Source organism: Macaca thibetana, chromosome 14, assembly GCF_024542745.1.
Source record: "Macaca thibetana thibetana isolate TM-01 chromosome 14, ASM2454274v1, whole genome shotgun sequence".
Classification (NCBI taxonomy): Eukaryota; Metazoa; Chordata; class Mammalia; order Primates; family Cercopithecidae; genus Macaca; species Macaca thibetana.
Window position 1 is genome coordinate 54,019,177 of NC_065591.1, and position 15,081 is coordinate 54,034,257.

General features: G+C 48.9%; 1 protein-coding gene across 3 annotated transcripts in view; it reads left to right on the plus strand.

The window, feature by feature from the left end:
- GALNT18 (polypeptide N-acetylgalactosaminyltransferase 18) overlaps nucleotides 1-15,081 on the plus strand; it is a 365,529-nt gene that overhangs the window by 169,196 nt on the left and 181,252 nt on the right. The window lies entirely within an intron of this gene.

Genomic DNA, 15,081 nt, shown 5'->3' on the forward strand with positions numbered 1-15,081 from the left:
CTCCTATGGTTCCTTTGGGCCCTGACTTTGGCTCATATCCACATCTGGGAGACCTTCCTACTCCCTATGCTGAGCAGAGCACTGGTGAGCCGTGCAGTGAGGCCAGGGAAGAAGGCAAAACTGCTCAGCAGTACGACAGTGCGAGCCCCTCCCCTAGAGATAGCTGAGTACCCTACATAAATATTGTCCGGTAATTCCACATCCTCCTGGGGCCTGGCAGAAGAGAAAGGGTTAATAGGGAGCCAGCTGACCTTGCCCGGGTCCATGGTCCAGGAACTAACCGTGGTATGTCTTATACAGGTGGGTGAAGCTAGTGTGTGCAGTGGTCTAGGCACTCCATTTCTCTACCCCTGATCAGCCCCAACAGCAGAGAAGCTTGTCACCTCCAGCCTTGTCACCTCTCTGGTTCCCAGAGGCCACTCTAACCCTTCCTAAGCTATATTTCCAGACCTCATGGCCAGGTGGCTTTGGTTTCTGTGGCTACTGAGCTGCCATGGATACGGATCACAAGCCCCAGGATCAGAGGGAGCAGCACTCAAGCTTCGAATAATCCTTGGTGTTTTCATGCACAGCGACAGCTCCATAAGGTGGGAATCTCAGCTTCCTAGCCCTGGGCTACATGGCGTGACAGATGACCCTGCCCACCCAACTCCCCAGTCTCAGGGGAAATCAATCTAAATACAGAGACCCTCCCACTGTGGCATTCAGCTCCTCATGCCAATGTGGCCTCCTTGACATCCCTTCCTCCCCTGACCTCAGCAGGAATGGGGTTGAGGATCCGGCAACAGACCTTCCTCAGGCATCCTAAGGCACCTCGCCCAGGGTCCCCGTGGGATAAGGATAGAGAAGCTGCCTTGTGTTCTAAGTTACTCTGTGTACTCTGTGTACTTGAAGCTAGCGGGGAAGACAAGAAATAATGAGCAGCCATTCCCAACAACTCCCCACTGCCCGTAATTCCATCCCCAGCTCCCAGCCTAGCACCTGACCAGTAACAAAAATAGTAACAACAGCTATGTTGCCCATAGAATGTGAAAGGCTCTGTTACTAACTTACTCAGTCCTCACAATAACCCCACAAGGAAGTAGGTAATATGATTATCCCCAATTTTCCACATTAGTAAACGGAGGCACAGAGAAGTTAAGTGACTTGTACAGGGTCACACAGCTAGTGAGTAGCGACGCCAAGCTCCAAACTCAGGCAGTGTGACTCAGAGGGTTTGCACTTCACTGCTAGGCTATGCTGCTCTCTGCACAGCTGTATCTTGATGCATATTAATCGAATAAATGAATTTCATTTCATTTATAATGCCAAATTCACAGACTTTAATTTTCACTTCTCTGTGGGTACCCAGAAAAAAGTAGGACAAGCCAATGTGTCTTCCTCAGTGCACCAGGGCCCACGAGGGAGCTTCTTTCTGAACCACCAACCAGGAGAAAAGGGCATTAGCTCTGGGCCCATGCCTCCTTCCTGCAGAGGAGATGTTCATGGGGCCAAGAGAGACTATGCATCAGGGTGCCCGCTCTCTGGGAGCCCACTAACTTTGAGGCATGGTATGGAGGAGGAACTTCAGGACTGCAGGGCCTCTGAGCAGAGTACTCCTTAGATCTGAGCCTAGGAGACCTCGAGTCTCCCGGGAAGGCTGGCTTGGCCTCTCAAGATCCTTTCTGGGCGTAGGCTTTTTTGTTCACTTTAAAAATCCATTTGTGGAGCAAAAACTCACGATTATGGAATAACGTTTAGACTTGGTGGAAAATCCTGGGACCCACTGAAGAAGCCTTGCCTGACCTTGTACAGGAGCTATCAGTGTGGATGCTTTCAAAGCCCATGGCTAACAGAGATAGATAAGCCTGGGACCCCATTCACTACATCTTGGACGTGCAGAGTTTCTTTGTCCAAAACCTTTGCTTATTTTGTCTGGCTGCAGGCCGGGACCGCCTCCTTCCTCTGCCTCAGGTGCTCACAGAGCACGACTGGGTTGGTAAATTAAGAATTTGCCAGATGGAAAGGACTAATTTTTCCCCCTTTCAAAATCATGAGCATGACGGGTTTTGCACACATTCCACCGTACACATACTGCATTCATAATACAGAGCGTCGAGACACCATAAAGGTTTCACATCTTTCATGTGATAAATATTTTTACCGTCATGCTCAAGAAATGGATTTTGTTTGAAAATGGCCTATTTCCTTTGATGACTTCTTTGACGTGGATTCAAAGCCTTTCCCGATCCTGCCGGGCCTGGGGTTGGGAGGGCCTGTTTGTTCACTTTTTTCGAAGGACAAATCCACTTCTCCCTGATGAAATACAGCTGTGACTGCTGGGGGTGAGAGATTTATGACTTAGGACAGTAATGAAAAGATGTCCAGGGAGCCGACAGCTGCTGGGAGTGATGGCACGCTCAGCCCTGGGGCCACCACAGCTGGGGCTCCCAGGGGCGTGTGAGCAGACCTCAAACTCGCCGGGGCCCTGGCTCGTATTTATCCTTCTGCACCGTACACTGCATTTAAAGAATCAGATGTGGGCTAGTTAACTGAATAATATTTCTTCTTGCAAGTTTGTTTTTACAAGTGTTCTTTTCTCATCTTTGAAATGACACATTTTTAATGCTCTTGCTACATGCAGTGAGCAACCACTTGGGGCTAGAAGAATCTGTTTTCAGGATGAGCTTTTGTAGGCTGCTGTGGGCTTCTGGAACTCTCTCTCTCTCTCTGTCTCTGTGTGTGTGTGTGTGTCTGTCTGTCTGAGTGTGTATGTCCATATGTGAGGATACAGCCAGTGATAACTGAGGGAAACAGGAACCCTGTTCTCTTGTGGGAGCCTGGACTAATAGTTCCAGGGTCTTGTGATTGATATGCTCTCTCTCCACACTGCAGAGCACTGCTTACCCTCCCACCTGCCTGTCCTGTAGGGGCAGGTACATGCTGTACATCTAGACCCAGGCACCAACACAGGTAAGGGTGTCTGAGAGAGGAGGTTTGCTGGTGTGCCCAGGGCTCAGGCTCTGGGGTTTGGCTGATATCCCAAATACTTGTTCTTCGAGCAGGTTGCCTTTCCCCAAAGTCATTTTGCAGGACCCCTCCTGGGTGGTGGAGGGAGCACTGAGCAGGAATGAGGGCATCAGGACCCTTTTTTTACTTCCCACACCTAGAATCAGCTGCTGCCTGGCTGTGTGACTTCAGGCGAGGCATTTAACCTCTCTGGATCTGAACTAGAGGCCTAAGGGTTCCACTGAACATTCTGCTTCTGAGTGAAAGCCACCAGGCCCTGTGTAAGCCACAATCAGTCATCTGAGCCACCTTAGAATTGTGACATTTTAGGGCATGAAGAGATCTTAGAGATCACCTTGTGTTTACTGATAAGAAAAGGACAGCCTAAAGAAAAAGAAGGGCCAGGTGCGATGGCTCGTGCTTGTAATCCCAGCACTTCGGGAGGCTAAGGCGAGTGGATCACTTGAGGTCAAGAGTTCGAGACCAGCCTGGCCAATGTGGTGAAACCCCACCACTACTAAAAAAATAAAAATTAAAAAAATAAAAAAATTATCTGAGTATAGTGGCAGGAGCCTGTAATCCCAGCTACTAGGGAGGCTGAGGTGGGAGGATCACTTGGATCCAGGAAGTGGAGGTTGCAGTGAGCTGAGATCATGCCACTGCACTCTAGCCTGGGTGACAGAGCAAGACTCCGTCGCAAAAAAAAAAAAAAAAAAAGGAAAGACTTCTTTGCCACAGCCACACACTGAATGTACTGAGAGCCAAGACCAGGAAGCCCCTCCTCTACAGCTGTGATTCTCAGAGTGGGGACCGTGGACCAGCAGACTTAGCATCCTCTCATAACTTGCTAGAAATGCACAGTCTCAGACCTCCCCTCAGACTGCTGAATGAGAAACTCTGGGGTGGGACCCCGTGATCTGTAATCTAACTGCCCTCTGGGTGAAGTCTGATGCTTGCTGCTGTTCCTACAGCACCCCGCTTCCCATTAAGACCAGAAGAAAGAAACTGGAAACAGGCAGGCTTCCTGGGAGAGGCTGTTTGAGACAGGGGAGCACGTGATAGAGTAATATTACACAAGAAAGGCACACGCAATTTTTGCAGCTTCATTCAGGCTGCAGGTTTCCCAAAGCAAGGACTCTTGCAGCAGGGCCTTGAAAGGAGTCACGGCTGCAGCAGGCGTCTGGCATTGTTCTGGGCTACAGGCTGTCCTACTGGCAAAGGGCCACACTGCTTTCTCTCTGTCCGGCCCAGCTGTTCCCATCTGCGTGTCTGTGTCAGGGGAGCATGCCTCTTTAACATTAGCAGGGTTGGTCTGGCTTGTTCATTCCAGTAGATTGATGTGTGGAAACACTGGGAACACTGTTTTATGTGTGAACAGTGTAGTGTATATTTAGAAGTCCGGGTGTCAGCTCCAGGCTGTCAGCTCGGTGGCAGGTGGGGGAGGGGGATAATGGTATGTGTTTCAGAGTTTATTATATCTCTCCTAGGCAGAATTCTAGCTTTAAAGGATTGTTTTAAAGTAGCAAGTAATGGCACATATAAATTCTGGTTCCTAAGATACAGACATTTGTCACTCTCTAAAATGAGTTTTTTTTACATGTACTTCATATAGTTGGCATTGAGTGTAAAAACTTGACCCTTTAATAGCAGCTTTCATTCTGCATAGTTTCTAATCAAGGCTATTTCCACTTCTGTGAGTGTGTGTGCACACGCCGAGCCCTGCTGCTCCTACCTGCACCAGCCATCCCAGCTGCGCACTCAGACACACCCAGGCCCAGAAGTCCCCCTTGCAGGGGAAGAAAGACACAGCAGCGCCAGCCCGTCAGGAGTGGAGTAGGATTTTTCTGACTGAGAGAGATCATCCTGTAATATCTGGACTAAGCTTGCAGAGTCAGATGTCTTCCTGTCCTTTGCCTGCCATGTCAGCCCAGACTGGACTGACTCTGGTCTTTTGCTGGCACCCACCACCCTTCCTGAGTCTAGCCCACGTAGCTGGAGTTGCCTTCCCTAACTCTTGCCAGTAGCTCCCAGGGTGCACGGCCAAATTCCTCTATCCCTGGCTGTCTTAATCCGTTTCGCATTGCTATAAAAGAATACTTGAGACTGGGTAGTTTATAAAGAAAAACAATTTTAACATTTTTTCTCAGAGCGTTCTGTATCCCCCTCCCCGAATGAAAGCAACAACAAACTACTGATAGAACTGTCACTTTAGGGAGTTTTGAAAGCCACACTTAGAGTAGCCAGATACCAACACCTAAGTCCAAAGAACAGTAGCAGGAAGCCAGTTGGACACTGTAATGGTTCCGTCTGTGTGGATCAGGAAGAAACAGGGAGGCAGGAGGGCGACTGCCTCAGTCCCTGACTTGCACCATCTAGGGCTCTCCTTTCTTCCTCATTAGTGAGTGCATGAGGGAGGAAAGGCCAAAAGGCCTTCAAAGTCAGGGAGGAGTAGGCAGAGATAAGGGCCCTCCACAGCTCATGGCCACCTGCAGCCCTCAGGTGCGCTGCACCTTTGGAGAACCTGGATGACAGCCCCGTCCAGATTGTACAGGGTATGTTCACACTCAGTGAGTGTTGGGGTGGACAGAGCCATTTTGCTCAGAGTAGTGTTGGACATGGTAGGCTCTTTACAAATGTTAGCTATTGGTATTTTGCCTCACTATAACCCTGTGAATGAAGTATTAGAATCTCTTTTTAATAGATGGGAAAAGCCACACGATGATTGGACTCTTGCTATGGCAGCAGAATAATGGTTCCCCAAAGATATACACATCCTAATCCCTGGAACCTGTGAATATGTTACCTTACATGGCAAAAGGGAACTAAGGTTGCATATGGAATTAAGGTTGTGAATTCAGCTGACTTTTAAAGACGGAGAGTAGCCTGGATTGCCTGGATTGCCCAGGTGGGCCTAATGCAACTATAGGGGTCCTTGAATGTGGTAGAGGGGGCTGAAGAGAAGATCAGAGTGCTGCAATGTGGGATGGACTTGGCCCACTGTGGTGGACTTTGAAGATGGAGGAAGGGGCCATGAGCCAAGGGATGCAGGCAGCCTCTGGAAACTGGGAAGGGCATGGAAACAGAATCTCTCCTCCAGAGCTTCCAGAAAGGAGCATGGTCCTCCCAATACCTCGATTTTAGCACGGTGAGACCCCATCAGATTCTTACTTTCACATCTGTAAGATAGTACATTTGCATTGTCAAGCTACTAAGTTTGTGGTTGTTTGCTACAGTGCCATAGGAAACTATTAACACACTTTACCACATATCTGATGGTTTGCTAAGCACTTTCCTGGTGTCCATCATCTCACTTAATCTTTGCAACAAGCTTAGACGTAGAAATTATTATCCCCATTCAACAGATGAGCAAGCTGAGCTTCAGAGAGGTTTAAGAGCTTGATGAGGGTCACATAGCCAATCTAAGGCAGATCTGCCTCCAGAGCTCCTCAGTCTGGTGGGCTCAGCCCCTAATGGAGTCTACACTCGACCTTGCAGTGGGGCATCTCTCTGGATGGCAGACCCCACCCTACTTTGGGCTGAGGCATCCTGAAGAAGCCTCTCTTCTTCCCTGCAACACTGTTCAGGTGCCAGAGGAAGCCATCCTGGATTTGCCTTTGCCATGCTGAATAACGTCCTCGTGCAGAGGATTTTAATGGTGTTGGACCTGAGACTGTCAGGGCTCCTTCCTCCTGATTAGTTCCAAGCTCTTTGCTGTCAGATTCCACTTTGTTCTTTTGGCAGCTCTGAGGATTCCAGGGAGAGAAAGCCTAATTGTGGGGGCCATTGGCAAAAGACCTTTGGCTCATGTTTGAATGCAACTCTAGAAACAGAGAAGAAGGGAAGCCCTCCACTCAACAGAATAGTGCATTTACTTACCATTATTCGGGCGCTTGACATATTAAAGGATGCTTTCTAAAATCTGAAAATTGTTCTTTGGGAGCCTAATCACAAGCAGAGGCATAACATCTTGCTTTGCTGGATGTAAGAAGAGTACCGCTATGATGTGCCGAAGTGCCCCTTCTCTCTCAAGTAAAACACAAACACTGGCTCCACCTTACAGAAGAGAAACAGGGCCCAGGGAGCTGGGGATTTGCCCAGTGTTGGAGATGAGGGTAGGCTGAGGCTTCCTGTCTCCCAGACCAGCCGGCTTTCCACAGGTCTCAGTGCCTGGCTTTGGCTGGGACCAGGCACAAAGGCTGCGATTTGGATCTCAAGGCTGAGTGTTTGGAAGACGGGGGAGGGCAGGTCCACCGGCTGTGAAGGCGACACAGCAGATGGCAAGCTGAAGGCAGCCGAAGCTGAACGCTGCTGTTCCGGCTGTTTGTGATGTGACCCCTCTGCGTGGCGGTGTGAGTCCTGCCCTCATTAGCAGTGCTCGGGTGAACTGGGCTTTGATGCTCTGCAAGCATGGTCTGGGCTTCTCGGGCAAGGCCCAAGCATCAAGCTCTTTAGTGGGAATAATGGTGACTTCTCACCATTGGAAGTCAGCGGGCAGGAGTTTACTGAAAGCCGACAAGAGAAATGTACATTTCTGAACATTCAATTAGCCCTCTTCTTTTTAACCCAAAATAAAGCATGCAACAAGGTACTGCAGGAGTGGAAGAAAAGTTTTTTGAAAAATCATTGAATTGTACATTTAAAATGGGTGAGTTTTATGGTATATAAATTATACCTCAATAAAGCTGTTTTTAAAGTGAGGAGTGGAAAAAAAGGAAAACATTCTTTATGAATTCTTATCTGGGATATTCAGCAATGCTTGCTGCATTATTTGATGCTTAGCCTTCGTCTTTCCCAAAGCCGACTTCACAGTGACTGTTTATAGCAGCCTGACAGTCTGTTTTCATCTCGCAAGTGAAGAAAGCGAAGGCTTGAAGGGACTCTGGGTCTTTCCTAAAGGGAGGGAATAGCAGACCCAGAAGTGGGGAGAGAAGGGGTCCCCAGTACACTCTGGGAGGAGGACCAGGAGACAGGACCATCTGGGTCTGCACCCCAAGTGCACTTCAGACACAGAGGGTCTCAGGGCCCACGGCAGGCAGATACCTGGCACCCCAACCTGCCTGTCCTAGTTTCTCCTGCCTCCTTTCACTGGGTTCTAGATCTCATCAAACAACCAGAGCTTTGCTATGAGCATGGCCTGAGGGCAGAAACAGAAATAGCAGTGGCTACAGAACTGGCTGCAGGGCAAAAGCTAGCCCCCCGTCCCCACCCACCCTCAAAGCCTTCTCAGCGATCCCCTCTCCCTGAGAGAGGGACACATAGTAAACAGAGTAAACCACAAGAAACAAGAAGGCTCCAGTGGTTTCCTGGGAACACCTCCCTAAAGGTGCCCAAACCGAGGGACAAGAAGCAGAGCTGCTGCTTCCAGAGAGTGCACAGACCAGCTTGGGCAGCAGGCCAGGGGTCCTCAGCCAGGTGAGCTGCATCCTGGGTGCCTCTGTCTGCCCCTCGGCAGGACTTGACCATTCCTGTGGCCCAACCTTGAGGTGGGAGCCCTAAACCACTTTGACCTCCAGCAGCAACCATGCCATTTGACTCCTCTGATTCCCTTGTCCTCCAATCCAAGGAGCAGATATGAGTACTAGATTCTTGCCTAGGAAGAGGTCTGGGCTACAGCCTCTCCTGCAGTTCCTCCAAAAAGCCACCGGCTCCTCAGAATTTCTATCTCCAGCAATGGCAAGAGCTGGCAAAATGACTCAGATTCAGCAGAAGCGGATCTCCAGGGATCTGGTCCTAGAAGGTGAGGCAGTCCAGCCTAGACAGGGCTGGGCAGCATTACAATACCGCTTTCACTCTGAAGCCCATTTCCTCTCCATTCCATTGTGCAATCTCAGTACCACTACAGTCTTGGAGCACGAGCCAGTGGGGCCAGCACTTTGTTTGGGCTGCCCGCTGAAGCAGAACTCTTCATGCAGGAATTCCTACTTTCAGCATCAGTGGCTTCAGGAACCTCAAAAGCCTTGGCAGGGCCTCCAGATGTGCTTCTCTTGCTTGGCCAATTACCCCATGCACAACGCTCAGAGCTGTGGCTTTTGTTGCATTCATTGCTCAAAGCTTTGCAAGCTCTTTCCTGCCCCACTTCCCACCTGTCTCCGTGAATTAGCATGGACCTGCCAGGATGTATCTGTAAGCTCCACTCTTATCAATGGGCTGTGTGTCAGGCACTGTGGGCATATCACTGAGACCACATTATGGCATTTCCCAGGTGCCCTATGTGATCGTTGGTAGAACTTTATGAAAAACAGGTCATGCACAATAAGGACTGGGCATGACCGTGGGGAAGCAAATGACCTGAGTGAGTGGGTCTCCAGAAACCCATCACTCTCATTCACAGGGGCCCACCTAGGAAGGACTCAAGCAAGTGGTAGTCAAAATATACTTGGCACACAACTGGCAAGGGACAGTACTAACCAATTGACAGGAATGCTCAACACCGCCTAGAGCAGGGTCCTAGGGCTCTTGGCTGGGTCTTTGAGTTGCCGATTGGTGAAAAGAACTGGAGCGTTCCAAGAAAAGGGCCAGAGCACCTGGGGTTGCAGGCGGCCCCGAAGGTATTCTAGGCGGCAGCTGTTTGCTACCACTAGGAAGGTATTTCAATAGTTTAACAACTAGTATGAACCAGTACAGACCAAGTGAATAGCCTCCTGGGGACTAAAGTTTCTCCAGTCCTCAAGTCAGACAACACATCTTGGTGCATTAATTTGCAGGTAGGGCTGTGGTCAGGGCTGTGAGCTCAGGATAAGCCCCTTAACGTCTCCAGCTGCAGTTTTCTCTCATCTATGATGGGATTGATTAAACATACATTCTAGGAGAGGTAGGGGCAGTGCAGTGGAATTGGGGTACACTGGACTAGGGAATCAGCTCCAGGGATAAAGCTTTTAGAGCAGACACCCAAGATCAGCCTGCAGTTGGACCCCAAATAATGCACTTGCCATTCTGTGCTTTGTTTGTGTTGTTTGAGACAGGGTCTTGCTCTGTTAGGCTGGAGTGCAGCGACAAAGCTCACTGCAGCCTCGACCTCCTGGGCTCAAGTGATCCTCCTGCCTCAACCTCCTGAGTAGCTGGGGCTACAGGCGTACACCACCATGCTCGGCTAATTTTTGTATCTTTAGTAGAGATGGGGTTTCTGCATGTTACCCAGGCTGATCTTAAACTCCTGGGCTCAAGCAATATGCCCACCTTGGCCTCCCAAAGTGCCAGGTTTACAGGCATGAGTCACTGCACCCAGTGCCACTTTAGAGAGTACCTTTTTGTGATGCTTACGATGCTGGACTTTGGGACGCTTGCTTGTAGGTTCAGAAACTATTTCCAAATAATAACGCTAATCCCAAGGCTTTCAGTCTTGCAGTCTTCACTGTGGTTCTTCTTGTCCCCCTCCATGGGCTACCCTCAGCCTGCTGAGGCTCTGGATGCTCTGGGTCTGGCTTCTTGGTTTCAGATCTGTACAGCCACCTGTCCAGCAGCCTTGAGCCCCACAGACTGCTCTTTCCTCCTTCTGCATCCTGGTTCTTGTTGGCCTCTACTTTGGGGTGTACTGCCCTGGAGTGAGCTTGAGGATCACACTTATTCTTCAATTCAAGCATCCTTTCCTTTAGGAAGCCTTCCCTCTGCCCCATTTCCCCTCACCTACAGATACCCAATGGCATCTTATACACCCTTGATCAGAGCATTGATTACATTCTCTATGTGTTTGCTTTTCCCACTAAGCTGGATGCTATATGAGGATAGGGAACACATCTGAGTAATCTTAATATTTCAATACCCAAGCAGTAAGCTTGGCATAGAATAAACTTGCTTAAATATTCATTGCTTAGCTGATAAAAGGGGCTAACACCCTTTGTGGGCAAAGCTGACAGTGAGTTCCAAGGCCCGGCAAACAAGGGAAGCACAGCCATCATGGAGCCTCTCTGAATAGGGCTGGCCAAACTGCAGCTCCCTGCACCCTGGGGATGAGCAGGAATGACTGCTCGCTGGGTTCCTCAGGGAGAATTTCAATGTCAACAATGAGGAAGGAGTCAGCCTGTTTGCCTGTTAATGTCAGAAATGTCATGCTTTGCACAGACCCATCAACTGTACCTTTCTCTTCAAGGGTAGAGTGATTAGTGTCCTCTGGAGGGAATCTTCCCTTCAGGGCTTGATGGTGAGGATTTCTGTAACAAGCACCTTGGAGACTGAGGAGACTCAGGACAGAAGACAGGTATCAACATGTCTGCCAGAGCTCTGGGGACACCGCGGGCTGGGTTTCAAGGAAGGATGAGAACTCCTGGCCTGATTCCCCGGCTCTCTGTGGCTCTGTGGTTTGAGCTGGACACTTCCTGAGGGCATCTTAGGTCAGTTTTCTAGAGTCTCTGGGTCTTTCCACCTCATTGCCCTTTGTGCCTGGGTTTCTGGGAGGAGGGATTTTTGGACCCTTTAGTGGAGTCTTTTTGATTCTGAGCCTTTCTTGGTGAGATTTGAAAGAGAGACAGAGAGGGGCAAGAAGAAGACACAGCTTCCTTCTCTCCCTGCCTCCCTCTTTATCTTCCTTCTCCCTATATTTTGGGGTAATTACTCCATGCACAGTCCTATTCTGGATGCTTGGGAGAGAAGCCCAGTCATTCTCCAGTATAAGAAATTTACAGAGGAGTCCTGGGAGAGCAGTGGAGATTGCTTACCACTGACCATATTTTGTGGAACTACCTGAAAAGCTCTTAAGTGTGCCCTGTCAGTCTGTGTAACTGTGCACAATCATTTGCTTAAGTGAACTGGGGAGGAATTAACCACACACAGCTGGAATTTGCCCTGGCCATACCTTCACTGGCTTTGTGCTCCTACCTGCTGGCACAGGACTGCAGTCCCCTTTCCACTCCCTCTGAAAGTTTTGGGGAATCTCTAGTAGGCAGGAGGCTGTCTGACTCCCACCACGACCCACTGCTAATGCCCTGTTCGTTCATTTTACTGGTATTGGTTGAGCACCTACTAGGTGCCAGATGCTGTTCTGAGTCTGAGGGACTCAACAGAGAACAAAGCAAATCCCTGACCTCACAGAGCCATGTTCTGGTCAGGGAAACAAACAACAAGCAAAATGAATGGAGACTGTATTAGTCTGTTCTCATGCTGCTGAAAAAGACATAAGTGAGACTGGGTAATTTATAAAGAAAAGGAGGCTTAATGAACTCACAGTTCCACAAAGCTGGGGAGGCCTCACAACCATGGTGGAAGGTGAAGGAGGAGCAAAAGCATGTCTTACATGGTGACAGGGAAGAGAGTGTGTGCAGGGAAGCTCCCCTTTATAAAACCATCAGATCTCTTGAGGCTTATTCACTATCACGAGAACAGCACGGGAAAGACCTACTCCCATAATTCAACTACCTCCACCAGGTCCCTCCCACAACATATGGGAATTATGGGAGCTACAATTCAACATGAGATTTGGGTGGGGACACAGCCAAACCATATCACAGACTATATATGTAAAAACTGGGAATAGGGCTGGATGTTCAGGATAGGGCTTGCTGAGAAAGCGACTTTTGAGTAAAGACATAGAAGTGAGGGAACTGGCCAGAAGCATGTGCAGGGAAATGCTGGAGCTGAGGCACCCAGGTGAGATGTGCCTGGTGAGTCTGATGAGTGGCCCATGTGGCTGGAAAGGAGAAAACCAGGGGCAGAGATGGGATGTGAGTGCTGGGCCTTGCAGGCGTTTAACAAGAAGGCGGTGGAGGCCCTTGGAGAGTTCTGATCAGAGAAGGACATGGCATGGTAATGTTTCCCCTGGCCCAGGGGTCTCCTCAGGCCCCACTGGGGGCTCCCCAACCTACCCTAATCACATCATTCCTTTCCTTCCGCCTTCCCTGACTCAAGCACTGCTTGGGCCCCAAGTGTGGCTGTCTGGTGAAGCAGCCCCTTCACTTTCCCTTTCATCCTATTTCTCCTTGGGGCCCAGACAAGCACTCAGGGCTGGGTGAGGGCAGGGGGTGAGTAACAGCTTCTGTGTTGTGCTCGGAATCCTCCAAATACTCTCTTCCACACGCTCTGGCTTTGCAGCTCACAGAGTTCATTGTGCCCTGCTCAATCTCTGCCTTGAATGGGCCCTCCTGGGGAGTCCTCAGTCCCTGGAGATGTGCTTCTCTTAAGTCACCTCATCAGTTGGTCAGACATGCCCAGGTAGGTCTGAATCTTTGCAGGGGCTTCTGCCGGAGTCCACTCCTGGAAGGTGCCTCATCCCTAGATGTCAGACATCAGAGGGTCTGAGTATCACCAGATGTGCCAGACACCCCAGGACCCCTGTGGAGGACCCAGCCCAGACACTTCTCCGAGGCCTCTTTGCCTATCCCCCTTATGTCAAAGATGATCCCCTTTGCTGGATGACCATATAGGCCTGCTTTCTCACTGGAGACAGGAGTGGAGTCTAGGTCTGGTTAAGCATAGACCACTTGTCTGTGGACATGGAGAGCCTTCATGTGGGGCTGGATGGCATCAGCATCTTCCAGAGCTGGAGACCTTGGCAAGGTCACCTTCCCATCTGAACTCCAGTGGTCCGATAGGGCTGTGGGCTTCGTGGGGGCTTCAGCAATGTTTATGGAGAGCTTACTATGTGCCAGGCACTGTGCCAGGCTCCTTACCTGGCCATCTCATTTATCCTCACAAATGTTCCGTGAGGAAGGCACTATTATTATCAACCCCATTTTTCAGAAGACGAAACTGAGGCTCGGTGAGGTGGACCAAACTGGCAAATGGTAGAGCTGGAGGATAAACACTAGGATTCTGACTCCACAGCCAGTGTTCTTAACCAATTCTTTGGAAGTAAAGAAAAATTAAATAGAGTTCAGAGAGGTAAGGCCTCCTTACCTGAGGAGAGTCAACTCTAAGGTACAGGGCAGACAGGGCTGGGGAAAGGTTCAGAGGTGGCACACTTTTTTTTTTTTTTTTTTTTTTTTAAAAGAATCAGATAGTGTTTTCAGATTCTCAGGTCATATCTTCTCTGTCATACATACTCAACTCTGCTCTTCAGCTCCAAAGAGAATATGTTAACAAGTGGATGTGACTGTGTTCTAATAAAACTTTATTTACAAAAACAAGTGGTGGCCCTTGGACCATGGTTTGCCACTCCTGGTGTAGAGAAAAGAATGTGGAGTTTGGAGGAGCCAGGCCTTTATTCGATGTCACTGACACACTGGGTGGCCTTGGATTAGACATTTAACCTTTTCACTTTTGGTTTCATCATGTCTAATCACTATGGGTTACTTATTAACTGATGTATTTTGAAATGATTGATTGAGTCCCTTTTAAGAAGCAGTTACTGTGCTAGGAGCTGGCAGTCCAGCAGGGATCAAGTCAGATGTGGTCCTGCTCTGTGGAGTTGCACCAGTGAGGAGGAAGAGAGGCAACATTCGATAAGGAAATAACCTATCGTGGTGCTTGACTCTTGGCAGAAATCCAACAAATATTACATCTTTCCTGTTGTAGGCCCCCCACCTCATCTTTCAGGACTCACTGGCTTTGAGTTTGTCATCATTCTTGCCCATACTGAGTGACAAGGTAGGAGCATGTGGTGTCACCAGGACTTTAATATGTTTATAACATATTATTATGCAATGCAGGCCTAATTTTGGATCATAATTTTCCATTAACTGATCTCATTTTACTTGGTAATATCCATTTAGGTATTCGAGAGCAATAAAACTACATTTCTTTTAAATATTATATGATTCAGTTGGTTCACTGATTTAGATTTTTACTACCCCCCATTCCAAACGAATGAGTCATACATCTTTTTAGAGATAACAAGGACCTTCAAGATCATGCATTCTTATGCTACCCTTCAAGCATGCCTAGTAGGGGAGAAGAATGAGCAAGTTCGGGGATGGAGCTTTTTGCAGGCCGCTGCAATCCTGACAATGCTGTGTCTTAGAAGTGTTTGCATAGTTTGCATTTTATTCTTCAATATATCCTAATCTGTTTAATTTTCTGACTTTGCTTTTACGTTTTTAAGGAAAAGTAGTCACCGAGATGGTATGCCATGTTTGTCTTTGTACTTCACGTACGTTAGCAGCCCATTGCCATATAGAGGCTGTATAGCATAGTTGGGGGACCACTGCCTGGGGAGAGTCTTCCCAG